Source organism: Saccopteryx bilineata, chromosome 8, assembly GCF_036850765.1.
Source record: "Saccopteryx bilineata isolate mSacBil1 chromosome 8, mSacBil1_pri_phased_curated, whole genome shotgun sequence".
NCBI classification, from domain to species: Eukaryota; Metazoa; Chordata; class Mammalia; order Chiroptera; family Emballonuridae; genus Saccopteryx; species Saccopteryx bilineata.
Window position 1 is genome coordinate 60,625,302 of NC_089497.1, and position 15,002 is coordinate 60,640,303.

General features: G+C 41.6%; 1 pseudogene; it reads left to right on the forward strand.

The window, feature by feature from the left end:
* LOC136311694 (keratin, type I cytoskeletal 18-like) overlaps positions 1-11,284 on the forward strand; it is a 31,132-nt pseudogene extending 19,848 nt beyond the window's left edge.
* Positions 11,285-15,002: the final 3,718 nt, after the last annotated feature.

Genomic DNA, 15,002 nt, shown 5'->3' on the forward strand with positions numbered 1-15,002 from the left:
CCGGACTTCCCCTCCCCCTCCCTCAGAGTCTGTTTACTTATTACTGCATGATCACACTGCAACTGGATCCCCCACAGCCCTGCCATCTGATCTCCAGGGATCCCCTTCCCTGCTGCCACCTGCTCCCTCTCTGCACCATCCATGGCCCTTCAATTCCATTTTTCTGTGCTTCCGTGTTTTTTGAAACTTCTACATCAAAGGGCTTTATAAGAATCAGGCTTGACCTGATCTATACCTTCTCAACTCCCTACGTATTTGACAACACGAAGTGAAATTTTAACAATATTGAACGGTAGGGGAAAAAACACCAGCTTTTAGACACAGCATCATATGCAGAGCAACAGTTTTTTACAAATCATTTGATTCTAATATAAGGTCTACCGGAAAGTTCTGTCCGTTTCTATCACAACAAGTTTCAACACATAAGTACATGTTTATTTGGCGCATGTGTGCCTCTCTATTTTTATTACTTACTGTATACATACTGATGTAGCAAAATAACTAAAACAAAGTTGATCCACGTTAGTCTTACGTGTGAAGCGATAGTGTACCCATGGTTACTGATAAAGTTCATTTACACCACTGTAATTTTTACGAATTTCAGCAAGGAAGAAATACTACAGAAGCATGTCTGTCGCATCCACCATATTCCCCAGACTTAGCACCCTCCGACTATCACTTGTTTTTGTCCTTACAAAATTTTTTGAAGGGCAAAAAATTCAAAAATGAAGAAGATATCAAACAAGCACTGGTTCAATTTTTCACATCAAAAGATAAAACATTTTTCAAAAATGGGATATACAAATTGCCCTCACGCTGGCAAGAAATCATTAATAATAATGGCAATTATATTATTTAATAAAGTTTATTGACGGTAAGAAAAATTTTTATTTTATTTCAAAAACGGACAGAACTTTCCGGTAGACCTTATATTTAAAGTACTGATATCAGCAACTTTTAAAAACTCAAAGAAGAGCCTGACCAGTGGTGGCACAGTGGATACAGCGTCAATCCTGGGACACTGCCAATAATGGGATGCTGAGGACCCAGGTTCGAAACCCCAGATCACTAAAGCACGAGGTCACTGACTTCAGTGTGGGATCTTACACCTGACCCCATGGTTGCTGGCTTAAGTACAAGGTCTCTGGCTTGAGCAAGGTATTATTGGCTCGGCTAGGAGCCCCAGGTCAAGGCATACATGAGAAGCAATCCATGAACATCTACAGTGTTGCAACAAGTTGATGAGTCTCATCTCTCTCCCTCCCTGTCTGTCTCTGTCTTTATCTTTATCTCTTTCTATTTCTCTTACTAATAAAAAAAAATTAAAGAGGCAAGGTGATACTACATTCATGTGACTCTCATTTGCATCATGACATCTTTTTTATTGATTTTTTTAAGAAAGAAAGGAAGGAAGAGAGACAGAAACAAAGAGAGAGAAAGAAAGAAGCATCGATTTCTTGTTCCATTCATTCATGTCATGTCATCATTGGCTGATTCATATATGTGCCCTGATCAGGGGCTGAACCTGCAACCTCAACACTAACCAACGGAGCTACCAGGCCCCGGCCAGACATCATTCTTGAGTAGTGGAGACAGAGATGCTGTTGAACTGCTCTCTCCACACAACCTTCTCTTTAATGAGAGAGGCTCTCCCTTGGGCATAGCCAGGTAAACATCTCTTATCAAACACGTCATGGGGGAAAACTTTCAAACTCCTAAAGAAGAGGGGAACAAACATGAATCAAGTCGGAAGACTTGGGATTAAATCCAAGCTTCTAATTTACTTACAGTTTAATTTGAGGAAAGTCTTTGCCTCTATTTAAATCTTGGGATTTTATTTGGTCTGTAAAATGGCAAATTTGGTATATTAATTTCTAAGGTCCCTGATGCTTTAAAGTTTTAAGATCGCATGATTCTAAGCTTGTTGCCCCAAATATCCACATGTCCGATTCTGTCAAATTGCATGTAATAGCAACAATTCCTAAATTCCCTATTTAGTTGCCCTCAGCGGTGAGAGCTACTGTGCTAGTTAGAGTCTTATCACACAGAGAAAATATAAGCATGGTACATGCCCTCAGGAGTCTTAATCCATTTGTGCAGAAAAGAATGATAAGGATAATTATTATGAGTAAGTGAAATAAAATTATTCTGACTCTAGTTACAACATAATTGAGAATTGGAGTAGGATATTGGTTCAAAGCTGGGCTTTACAAAAATGAGCAGATTTTGATTGGTGGACAAAAATGAAGACTTTTGGGTAGAAGGATGTAAATAATGAGTGTTTGAAAGGCTGTGTGGAAATGGGATTGGACAACAGGAGTGGTATAATGAGGAGTGTTTAGAGAAAGTTAAGTAGAAATTTTCTGCTATATTTCCATGAATGATTGGAACCCATTAAAGGTTTTTAATTTTTTTAAGCAAGTAAGTAATATAATAAATGTACAAACCAAATAGCAAATAATGATAAAAATATATATATCAATCCTGGCATTCTTAAATGTAGCAGGTTCTCCAGAGTCAAGGGAATGGTAGAAGTTTTAAAATATAATGAAATTTTTGAAAAGGATGAAATCCTCCATCCAGCCTCTCATTTTCTGCTATTTTTATCTAAGGACCATTAGCTGAGCAGTTGAGAGTTTTAATTGCCTGTTAATTGACACTGTGTTGGGAGGGAAGCGATTGCTAAGGTAACCAGGTCCCAAGCCATATGGGGCTCTGCGGAGTCACTCCCACACCTTGAGCTACCCTTGGAAATGAATAGGCAGTCCTGCTAGGCTGCTCAATCCATGGCAGAGCACCTGCTCCTAATCTTCATTCAGAAGAAGGCAGGGCCATGATTGGGGCCAGGTGGTGTTTTGGGCTGATTTTCAAAGAGAAGTTTGATTCTGAAATCTCATTAGGATATGTGAAAATATAAGCTTTTTTCATGAAGCCCAATCTCTCTGCTAAAACAATTTTAACTGAGACATTCTAGAAATTGTTCAGCAGAATTTTGTAGCCACAGAGTATTATGGCTGGAATTGTCCTTAGATGCCAACATTTTTCATTAATGACATGGGGAAATCGGCCCAGAGTAGAGAAGAAAACTTTTCAAGGTCAAATTTTACTTAACGGGAGACCCGAAATTAGATTCCAGGTTTTGCAGCTCCCAGGCAATGGCTTTTTGCAGTTTATCAAATGGCCTCTCACATTAACTACTTGTTGAGTTAAAGAATGAATTCCAGGCAATGTTAGTTAGCAACGATGAAAGTGGGGCTGAGAATGGGTCTCTTAACTCCTTGAAATTCCCATGCATGCAGAGTACTTACTACTTGTGAAAAAGACTCTCCAGTTCTGCCAGTTTACTAGCTATAACTACAATGTGAGACAGACCTTAAGTTTGGTGATCCTGCAAGCAAAACAGATTATACCTTGCCAAAACAACTTCTAAAACATTGGATAGTGTGGCAAGACCATCCTACTTAAAATCCACTTTTCAAGCTATTTCTTCTTATTTCCCATCCTCCTTTTGCCCTTCTTTACTTTTCTCACCTTTAGTACTAGTAGTGGGATTCAGCTGGTTCCCACCAGTTCGATAGACCCAATACCTAATATTTTGTTAAGTTCAGCAAACCAGTTGTTAAAATGGCACTTGTTTTTTGGGGTTTTTTTTTCTGTTTTGTTTTGTTTTATTTAGTGAGAGGATGGGAGGCAGAGACAGACTCCTGCATGCTCCCCGACCGGGATCTACCCAGCAAGCCCACTAGGGGGCGATGCTCTGTCGATCTGAAGTGTTGCTCCATTGTTCAGCAACCAAGCTCTTCTTAGCACCTAAGATGGGGGCCATGGAGCCATCCTCAGCACCTGGGGCCAACTATGGAGTCATGGCTGCAGGAGGGGAAGAGAGAGAGAGAAGCAAGAGGGGGAGGAGTGGAGAAGCAGATGGGTGCCCTGACCAGAAATCAAACCTGGGACATCCACACACCACGTTGACACTCTACTGCTGCCCAACTGGCCAGGGCCAAAATGGCACTTGTAATCAGGGTTCTCTCTAAGGTGGGCACCTGGACAGCTGCTCAATGTGGAAATTACAAATTTACATTCCTTGCTATTTTTTAACATTCATCTGATTAACAGTGTATTCTAAGCGCCCATAGTAATGTTCGTTCCATCCATAGGTGAAAAAATTTCAAGTGAGGATGCCAATCAAGAAGCAATATGGAAATATCTTAAATAACAGTTTTATAGTTTTTTGTCAGGAATTATTTAATATTTTTCATTAATATTTTAATACTCATAACATAATCTAGTTTTGTGTACCTCTTTTATTGTTTTTATGTAAGTATTAAATGCATGAAATAATAAACTACCTTTTGGTATATCATTTTTTTATGCTTAAAACAGTCATTATGCAGAGAACCGGTTGTTAAATTATTTGAATCCCACCACTGTAAAGTATTTATGACTTTTTAACTTACTATGTGGGTTTGTGTTGAGCTTTTTGCATATTACCTACACTAGATTGTATGCCCCACCAAATATCTTTATCTGCTTAGTTCACATGTGTACTAAAGACCCAGAGTGTTCAAAAAAATATTTTGGATGAATGAATGAATAATAATAATTTGGATCTACCACTTATTTTGAACAATGGGTATACTTTTAAGCCATAGTTTCTTACCTGCAAAATGGGCAGAATAATTCTCATGTAACAGGAATGTTATGAGGATCAATTGAAGTAATATAAGAAAGTATCTTGCACAGCAAGGTGGCAGTCATTAACTCCTGGCTGTCTTCCTCTAAATGTCTGAAATCACAAATACCCATGTCTCAGTCGCCTTACTCATTCACTGATTTAAACCACACCAGGGATTGCACATCTTCCTGCTAGATGGCTTGGCATTCTTCCTGTGGCTTCAGATAGTACTGATGGGACTTGGTGGCATATTGAATAGAAGTAGTAAAGATAGTGTGAGACCAAGGAGGAGCACTGGCTTTACAAACAGACAAATCCAATGTTGAGTCTTGACTCTGCCACTCTCTAGCTATGTGACCTTGGAAAGTGATCTTACTTTTCTGAGCCCCTTTTGTCTTATAAGGGATGGGGATAATAATGCCTACTTTACAGATTCAGTGAGAGTCGTTGAGGACACAATGTTTGTAAATTACCTCTATAATCATAGATGTTCAGAAAAATAATAGTCACCTATTACCCCTGGAAAATAGATAAACGTATTCAAAAGTTGTCTTTCAGAAACATGAGTTGCAAATCAGCATATCTGGAACCCTCCATGATTCCGCATTGACATATATCACATGAAGGCTGGCATCTTTAGGAATTACGGAACTTTGCGGCCAGATTTTCTACTTGCATTTCTCATTTTGCAAATAATGACATATTGTAGAGAATATAGTATAAAAAACTCAATTTATTGAGGAGTAGTTTTTGAATTAAAGCAATGCAGAGATGTAAAAATCTTTATACTTTGCAAAGAACTTTCATATTCATCATATCATCCAATCTTCATAACCCTGACTGGTGAGTGCGTACTCTATTCTCTGCCCTTTCAGTCATCTTTTTTACTTTACTCCCTTTATGTTCTTACATTCCAAACAGCCTTTTCCGCACACCAGATCATGATCTGTGATTGTACTCATCCTTTCTCCATACCTTCATTCCCTCTTATTGGAATGTCTTATTTCTTCTAGTCCCCCAAATCTACCTTTTAAAGTCCTATCCATTAACTATGGCTCAACAAGTTCTTTCCCTTCCAAAAGCCTCACCTGGACCTTTTTTATTTTATTTTATTTTATTTTTTTTCATGACAGAGACAGAGAGGGACAGACAGGAAGAGAGAGAGATGAGAAGCCTCAATTCTTCATTGCAGCACCTTAATTGGTCATTGATTGCCTTCTCATATGTGCCTTGACCAGGGACTCCAGCTGAACTAGTGTAGGTCAAATAAGTTTGCAAATAGGATATATATGATTGCTCGCTTATAATTTGCATTGGATGTGGGGGACAGGCTGTAAGCCGGCAGGGTCCTTATAGCCTAAGGCTTAGTTTTAAGACTAAGCTTTTCCCCACACCCTTAACTGTTGTATGATAGGGGGTGGTGCACTCTTATGAGGAATCCCATTATGCCTCAGATAAGTGACTTTGTATCAAAGACTTCCTTGTTTGTATATTGGATTAAAGGTTTGGATTTCTACACTATAAAATGGAGCAGAGAAGCCCATGCTAGAGGAGAGCAGAGAAAGGTCACGTGGAGGAAAGGAGAACCAGTCAAGATGGCAGAATGCTGAAGGAGAAGCCAGTTTGTGCAGAGTTTGTGCAAAGAGAAGGAGATGGGGAACAGAGGTGAATAAGGCTGGTGAGGTAGAAATCTTTGATTCTAGGAAACTTGGATAAGTCAGTGGCTCTGGGAGCCCTGAGTGGTAAGGGAAATGTTTTCCCACTGTGTGCATTTCTTGCCCACCGGGTGCAAGCTAGGATTAAAGGTGATGGCTCACCAGTTTTTGGCATTGTTCTTTTATTACCATCTGTCCAAATCAAATGCAAACCTGCATGGGCCAGGCGGCTGTGATGGTGGCCGCAGCTACTGGCTTTACAGCCAGTGACACCTTGTTTAAGCCAGTGAGTATAGGCTCAAGCCAGCGACCTTTGGGCTCAAGTCAGTGACCATGCAGTCATGTCTATGATCCCATGGTACTTAAGCAGGCAACACCACATTCATGCTGGTGAGCCTGTGCTCAAGCCAGCAACTTCAGGGTTTTGAACCTGGGTCCTCCATGTCCCAGGCCGATGATCTATACACTGTGCCACCACCTGGTCAGGTTCTTCTGGTCCCTTTAGCAAGTGTCTGTAGAGGACATCTGTTGTTTTGTCTCTCTAGTATACTTTTTTCTTCTTATAATATCAATAAGAACTGGCTTAAAGGTCAAGGTTGCTGGCTTAAGCAAAGGGCAACTGGCTCAGCTGGAGCACCCCAGTCAAGGCACATATGAGAAAGCAATCAATGAACAAGTAAGGTGCCACAACTATGAGTTGATGCTTCTCAACTCTCTCCCTTCCTGTCTGCCTGTCTCTGTCTGTCCCTCTCTCTTGCTTGCTTGCTAAAAAAAAATTTTAAAAAGCAGTGCCCTCATTTCTTAAGCTCTATTCACACATAAACACCAAGTTGGACATGTGATCCAAGTCAGGCAAAAAAAACCTCTCTGCTGAGAATGCAAACTGGAGTCATTGGGGGGAGGGCCATTCTGTTGTAAGCTCTTGAGTAAGACACTCTTTATTACCTCAACCCACTAAGCTTACAGGAATTGTCTTTCTGTTCCTGTATCTCCAAGAACTTGTTGTTATCAATTCTTTTTTTAATTCTAAGAAAGACAAAATAGAAAAATGAATGAGGGGGAAGAATAAAACTATTTCTAAGTGCAAACTCTGTTTCTCCTCTTTTAACACTCAAATAATTTCACACTATTCTTGGAATAAAAATCAAAATTCTTATGTGGCTTACCACCCTACACATGATCTGGCTCCCCTCCACTTTTTTAATTTCAGTTCTTGCCATTCTGCCCCTCACTTCCCCTCACTTCCCCTCACTTCCCCTCACTTCCCCTCACTTCCCCTCACTTCCCCGTTCCAGATACACTGGCCTTCCTCCAGGTGCTTGATTTCCTCACGCATTCTCTCCCTTGTAGAACACACCCTCCTTCTTAAGAAGTAAAGATAAAATAAAATCCTTATCTTTTACAGGCATTCAAATCTTACCTTAAATGGTTTACCCTAAAAGGCTTCCCTTTCTTTGAGAAGTCTTTTCTGAGCATTGTAACCCCCACACCCCAAGCTAGAAGACGTTTTCTAATACTTAGTTTCACATTTCCCTGCTCTTTCCCTTCATTGTACTTGAAAGACCAGTATTATGTATCTGTGCTGACTGAGATATCTCTCTTCCACTAGATGATAAGTTGCCCAAGGAGCTGATTGCTCTATCTCCAGGTCTTAGTTTCTTGCTCGGCACAAGAGACAGTTGAACAAATGCTTGCTAAATTAATTTTAATGTTTTTATTCTTCTGATCAAAATGGTAAACATTCCTCACTTGACTCCTTCATGTAATATTGCATATAGATGGTGATTGTCAACGGAAATATGGTCCCTGGATCAGCAGCATCAACATCACCTAGTAACTTTTTAGAAATGCATGTTCTGGCCCTGGCCGGTTGGCCCAGTGGTAGAGCATCGGCTTGGCGTGCAGGAGTCCTGGGTTCAATTCCCAGCCAGTGCACACAGGAGAAGCACCCATCTGCTTCTCCACCCCTCCCCCTCTCCTTCCTCTCTGTCTCTCTCTTCCCCTCCCACAGCCAGGACTCCATTGGAGCAAAGTTGGCCCGGGTGCTGGGGGTGGCTCTATGGCCTCTGCCTCAGGCGCTAGAATGGCTCTGGTTGCAACAGAGCAATGCCCCAGATGGGCAGAGCATCGCCCCCTGCTGGGCATTCTGGGTGGATCCCAGTAGGGCGCATGCGGGAGTCTGCCTCCCCGTTTCCAACTTCAGAAAAATACAAAAAAAAAAAGAAGAAATGCATGTTCTTGGGCCCCAACTCAGACCTACTGAATCAGAAACTCAGAGATGGGGCCCAGCAAAGTGTTTTTAGCAAGCCCTCAGGTGATTCTGGTGTACACCAAAGTTTGAGAACTACTGCTCTAGGGTATCACTAGTTTCAGTAAACAGCAAATTCAAATACAAAATAGTATAATCCCTCTAAAAGTTTATTTCTCATTCATACAACAGTCCAATAGGAGTGCTCCACAAATTCATTCAGGGACCTAGGGCCAACAGAGGCTTGGCCAGCATTGACACATGATTTCCAACATTGTCCTGGGCTATGATAACTAGTGGAGGTAGGAAAGAGAGAGCATGTTGATGGGGCACTGGCTTCCTAATCACCATGGCCTGGAGGTAACATGTAACACTTCTACTCTTATTCCACTGACTATAAACAAGCATGTGGCTCATTCAGATGTAAGGAAGGAGGCTGGGAAATGTAGCCAGTCCTCCACTGAGCAGCTGCTTCTCAGCAACAACTCTGTACCATGGAAGAGAAGACAAATGTTTGATGGATAGATACCAGTGTTATTGCACAAAAATGTGACTTCTGAAACTTACTTTTATATAACTCCCTGCCTCAGCAAAATCTCTAGGTAGTAGACTCTAAGTCTCTCATTCTGGTTCCCATGGTGTGATTCACGTGTGTTAAGAAAAGCCAATCAGCCGTTTTACCCATTTGGTGGGATTTGCTCCATCTCACACTCTGTGCTGGCTACAGCTTCAGTTCCTGATGTAATTCTTGTCATCAGGTAATCTTGATTTTCCATAGCCACTCTCCCACTGCATTATTGTAGCCACCACCATGGTGTGAAGAGTGGGCTCCTCCAGTTTTCCTTGGCTCCCTGCTCCCTGGTGGCAGAAGAACATGGTTAAACAAATTATGGTACATACATACAATGGAATATTATTCAGCCAAAAGAAAGGAATAAAGCACACTGATCCCTGCTTAAAAGTGAACCTAAAAAAATACTAAGTTTAAAAGAATAAGACCCAAAAGGTTACATTATGTACGATTCTATTAATATGAAATATCTAGACTAAGTAAACCTATAGAGACAGGAAGTAAATTGATGTTTGCCAGGAGCTGAGGGGAGGGAAGAATGGGGAGTAAGTGCTAAATGTATATGGAGTTTCCTCTTGGTGTGATGAGAATGTTTTGGAACTAGACCGAGGTGGTGGTCACACAACAATATGAATGCACTAGATTCCAATGAACTGTTCCCTTTAAATGACTCATTTTATGTTACATGACTTTCATCTCACTTAAAAAAAAAAACCCTGGAGTCCTCATTCTAAAATCCTAGCTACATTTTTGAAGAGTCTCTAAAACATCATTGATTTTTAAAGATAACTTGCAGCTGCTTGAAGCTAACTCTCCATTCCTCGCTGTCCTACCTGAACAACACGAGCTTCAGCACCCACTCCAGCTTTTCAACAAACTACTGGACTGTGGGCTCCAAGCAGTCACTCAGCCACCAGGCCTCGCCCACCAGCAGCAGAGTCAGTGTCCATGCAGGCCCCAGGGGCTCAGACTCTCAGGTCTCCGAGTCCCACTCCGCTAGCATGCCAGGCGGCTGGAGGTCTGGGGAGCTAGCAGCAGGGATTGCTGGGGCTCTGATGGGCATAGGGAGCATCCAGAATGAGAAGACTATGCACTGCCTCAATGACCACCTGGCCTCTTACCTGGAGAGAATGAGAACCCTGGAGGCTGATAATTGGAGACTGGAGACCAAAGTCTGGGAACACCTGGAGAAGAAGGGACCCCAGGTCAGGAACTTGGGGCATTATTTCAAGACCATCGAGGACGTAGAGGTCCTGAGGGCTCAGATTTTTGCAGGTTCTGTGGACAATGCCCACATTATTCTGCAAACTGACAACGCCCATCTTGCTGCTGATGATGTTAGAATCAAATATGAGATGGAGCTGGCCATGTGCCAGTCTGTGGAGAGTGACATCAATAGGCTCCAAAAGGTCACTGATGACACCAGTATCACTCGGCTGCAGCTGAAGACAGAGATGGAGATTGTCAAGGATGAGCTGCTCTTCATGTAGAAGAACCACGAGGGGGAAATAAATAGTCTACTAAACCAAATTACCAATGCTGGACTGACCATGGAGTTGGATGCCCCAAATCTCAGGACCTCAGCAAGATCCTGGAGGACATCTGGGCCCAGTATGGTGAGCTGGCTCAAACAACCAAGAGGATCTAGACAGTCTGCTCCCAGCAGACTGAGGGTCCCACACAGTCATCACCTTACAGACTGCTGAGAGAGGAGCTGCTGAGATGACACTCATGGAGCTGAGACACATGATCCGGTCCTTGAAGATCAGCCTGGACTCCATGAGAAATCTGAAGGCCAGCTTGGAGAACAGCCTGAGGGGATGTAGACACACTGTGCCATGCAGATGGAACACCTCAATAGGATCCAGCTGCACCTAGAGTCAGAGGCTGGCCCATACCTGGGCAGAGGGGCAACGCCAGGCCCAGGAGTACAAGTCCCTGCAGAACATCAAGGTCAAGCTGGAGGCTGAGATCACCACCTACTGCCACCTGCTGGAAGAAGGGGAGGACTTTGATCTTGGTGATACCCTGGACAGTAGCAACTCCGTACAATCCATCCACAAGAGCACTGCTGTAGGATTGTGGACAGCAAAGTGGTGTCTGAGGTCAACGACACCAAAGTTCTGAAGCGTTAAAGGCAATGAAGTGGGGGTACCACTGGGAGGCAGAAGGTCAATTAAAAGTTCAGAGATCACTGAACATTAAAAGAATGAATAAATGAAGTCCAGAATAAAATAAAAAAGGATATTTTTTAAAACAATGTTACTTGTTAGCTGGTGCTATGATCTGGGTCATTGTAAATAAAGATTCTGGCACTAAAAAGCTGTGAGAAATATTTCCAAACAAATATAAATAAAAGTACATTAATAAATTTTCATTTTAAAATCACAGATTTTTAAACATTTGTTTCTTCTTAGTAAACACTGTAAAAATATTTTAAAATAAACTTGCAGCTTATTCTAAGATGCTGAGATTAGCTGAGACGCTATGTTATTATTTTGATATAAATTACTAAGAAACTATGAATAACTAAGAAAAATCTGTGACAACAGATGGTGTGGGGCCATATTTGGTAGGAGAGGTCTATTATGAGCACAAGGAGAGATCTGAATTAATGGAAGCCTCTTGAATGTCCTAGAAGTGTGTCTGAAAGGTATCAAAGTCAACGTCTCCACCACTGGGAGCCACTCTGCAATGATTGGACACCTGAGAAGCTTGCAGGACAAAACTGATGCCTGCAGGACTATAGGTAAAGCTAGTTCCCAACTACACCTGGACTGCTGACTGACGAGACATACAAGACATAATGCTACCCACTGATTTGTACTCAAAAAGGATGAAGTTTACTACAGATTGATATTCTCCCTAATATCCTTCCTGGCTCCTGGCAGGGGTCACAGCAGTTGGCAGCAAGAGGAGTGGTGGGGTAACTTTATCAGCAACACTTCGCAGAACTTCTTGCCTCCTCCATTTATTTTTTAAACCAACAGAATCTTTTTCACCATCTTCATCCCTTTCTATTTTCTTTCTCCCCTGTCTCCTCCTCTCTCTTCTTCAACAGACAGTTTTGATGCTAGAGTTGGAAGAGGATGTGTACTAGTTGGTACCCACTAGTCACAAAATCAGACCTGAATAGAAAGTCAGGACAGACCTTAAACCTAAGGAATCGGTTTCCCCTCTGCTTCCCTCCCCTCCACACACTATGTTTAAGCTAACTTTTGGCTATCTGTGATAACTGCTTATAATATACTGCTCACAAAAATTAGGGGATATTTTATCACTTCATATGAAGCGATAATTTTTTTAAATAATTTTATTTTTTTAATGGGGCGACATCAATAAATCAGGATACATATATTCAAAGATAACAAGTCCAGGTTATCTTGTCGTTCAATTATGTTGCATACCCATCACCCAAAGTCAGATTGTCCTCTGTCACCTTCTATCGAGTTTTCTTTGTGCCCCTTCCCCCCTCCCCCTTTCCCTCTCCCTTTCCCCCCTCCCCCCATAACCACCACACTCTTATCAATGTCTCTTAGTTTCACTTTTATGTCCCACCTACATATGGAATAATGCAGTTCCTGGTTTTTTCTGATTTACTTATTTCACTTCGTGTCATGTTATCAAGATCCCACCATTTTGCTGTAAATGTTCCGATGTCATCATTTCTTATGGCTGAGTAGTATTCTATAGTGTATATGTGCCACATTGAAGCGATAATTTTTGTAAGCAGTATAATTTATGATAACTAACAAAGAAAACCCAAGAGTCACCATCAGGATTTATCTTGGGCTTTCATTCTAATGGACCCTCTAGCAAATGTCAAAAGGGATGAAGTTTAGAATTTGCCTCCTTGAAACATCTGTGAGAAATACAGATGAGGTATGAAATGAAAACAAAACAAAAAAAAAGGTGAGAGAGGAAAATAAGGTCTTGGACAAACCACTGATAGAATAATCAACTTCTGAAAGACTCAGGATGAACATTTGTTAACTCCTATCTCGAGCCAGGCAGTGATCTAGATGACAGAATTTGAGCTAGGACTTGAAGTTACTGTACATGATCCTGACAGTCAGCATTGTGGAGTGCGGTTCTGTCACACTGATGCAGTAGTAAGCATCTGATACCTGGCGTAATAGACTCAAATATTTAAGTTTGATTCTTGTTCATTTAGAGGTTGATTGCTTAGTCTGTTTATAGTCTTTATTCATCTTCGAGTTTAAACTTTTCTTTCATTGCAGCAGATTTTCATCATTTCAGGTTTGTACACATTTTGGAAATTCTGTGCAATCTTAAGTACTTTGCTGATTACAGCTAAAATTGATTCTCCTGGGCAGAGTAATTCACTCCCTTCTCTGTCTTCTCATAGTGCCTTGTTCACAGCTCTATGGAGCACAGATTACACTGTATATTAATTATCTGTTTGTTTTTCTGGCTCCTTCACTGAAGTAGGAGCTCCTCCTAGAATGTGATTATATCTTCTGAGAAAGGGAAACATAACTCTTAGGCAATGAGGCTCTCAGCTCATTTTCCACCAGTTCAAATCCCTGCTCCACCAGTTCCTATCATGCTTTATAAGCTTGCACAAATTATTTGGTAACCTCTCTGTATTTCAGTTTTTTCCTGTGGGTAATGATGAACCTATCTCATAAGGATGTGTTGTGAGCATTAAACTAGATCTAGGAGGTACTTTCTATAGTTTTTGGCATACAGAGGGTGATCAATACATTCAGGCTCTTATCCTGTAGCCCACATTTTCTATCAGGCAGTAATTATTTAATAAAGTTCATAGAAATATTAAATAAATAAATTAGTTTACAAGAGCTACCTAAATTGAGGAACAGTTGTTGCCTAGTTTGACTGCCCAAACTTCCTTCAGATTAAAAGAGAAATCCCCTTTCAGACATTCCATGATGCTGGTTGAGTCACTCATTTCCCTTTGGCTTGGTGGGGAAATGACAGTAACTGTTTCTTCCTCATCTTGCTCAGAAACTGCTGGGCTCAGCTGAGAACTGGGGAAGAAGCCAAAAGCCCTGACCTTCCAGTTCTCTGCTGGCTGCTTCTGATCATCATTTTTTATTTATTTTTTTTTAATTCAGTGAGAAGAGGGGAGGCAGAGACAGACTATCACATGTACCCAACAGGGATCTAACCGGCAAGCCCACTAGGGGGTGATGCTCTGCCCATCTGGGGTGTTGCACTGTTGCTCAGCAACTGAACTCTTCTTAGCGCCTGAGGCAGAGGTCATGGAGCTACCCTCGGTGCCCAGGACCAACTCATTCCAATTGAGCCATGGCTGCAGGAGGGGAAGAGAGAGAGAGAAGTGAGAGGGAGAGGGGTAGAGAAGCAGATGGGCACTTCTCCTGTGTGCCCTGGCTGGGAATCAAACCTAGGACATCCACACACCATTCTAATCATCTTCCTGGAGATTATACTGTGGTGTGGTAAAGAGCTTCAGGATCTCTGCAAAAAAAGATGCCCCTGTAAGAGATGGTACCACTACATATCCTGATTTTGTTAATAAATGTAGGTCATCACCTATTCCCATGAGAAGTTGATGCTCCTCTTCTGTGTTCCCTTAATGCCTATATCAAGAAAACTGCTAGCTTAATTGAGTATATATGACATGCTGGGTGCTGTCATACATGGTTCACATGCGTTAAAACATTTAACCCACACAAAAAATCTACAAAGTTGGTGTGATGACACCATTTGACAGGTGAGGAGATGGCAACACAAAGAGTTGGAATAACTCATGCTAAATCACATATCTACTAATGGCAGAGCTGGGATGTGCAATGCAACCTCCTGCTACCAGAGCTCTGCTCAGCAGAACAGGAGACTGCCTCCGCA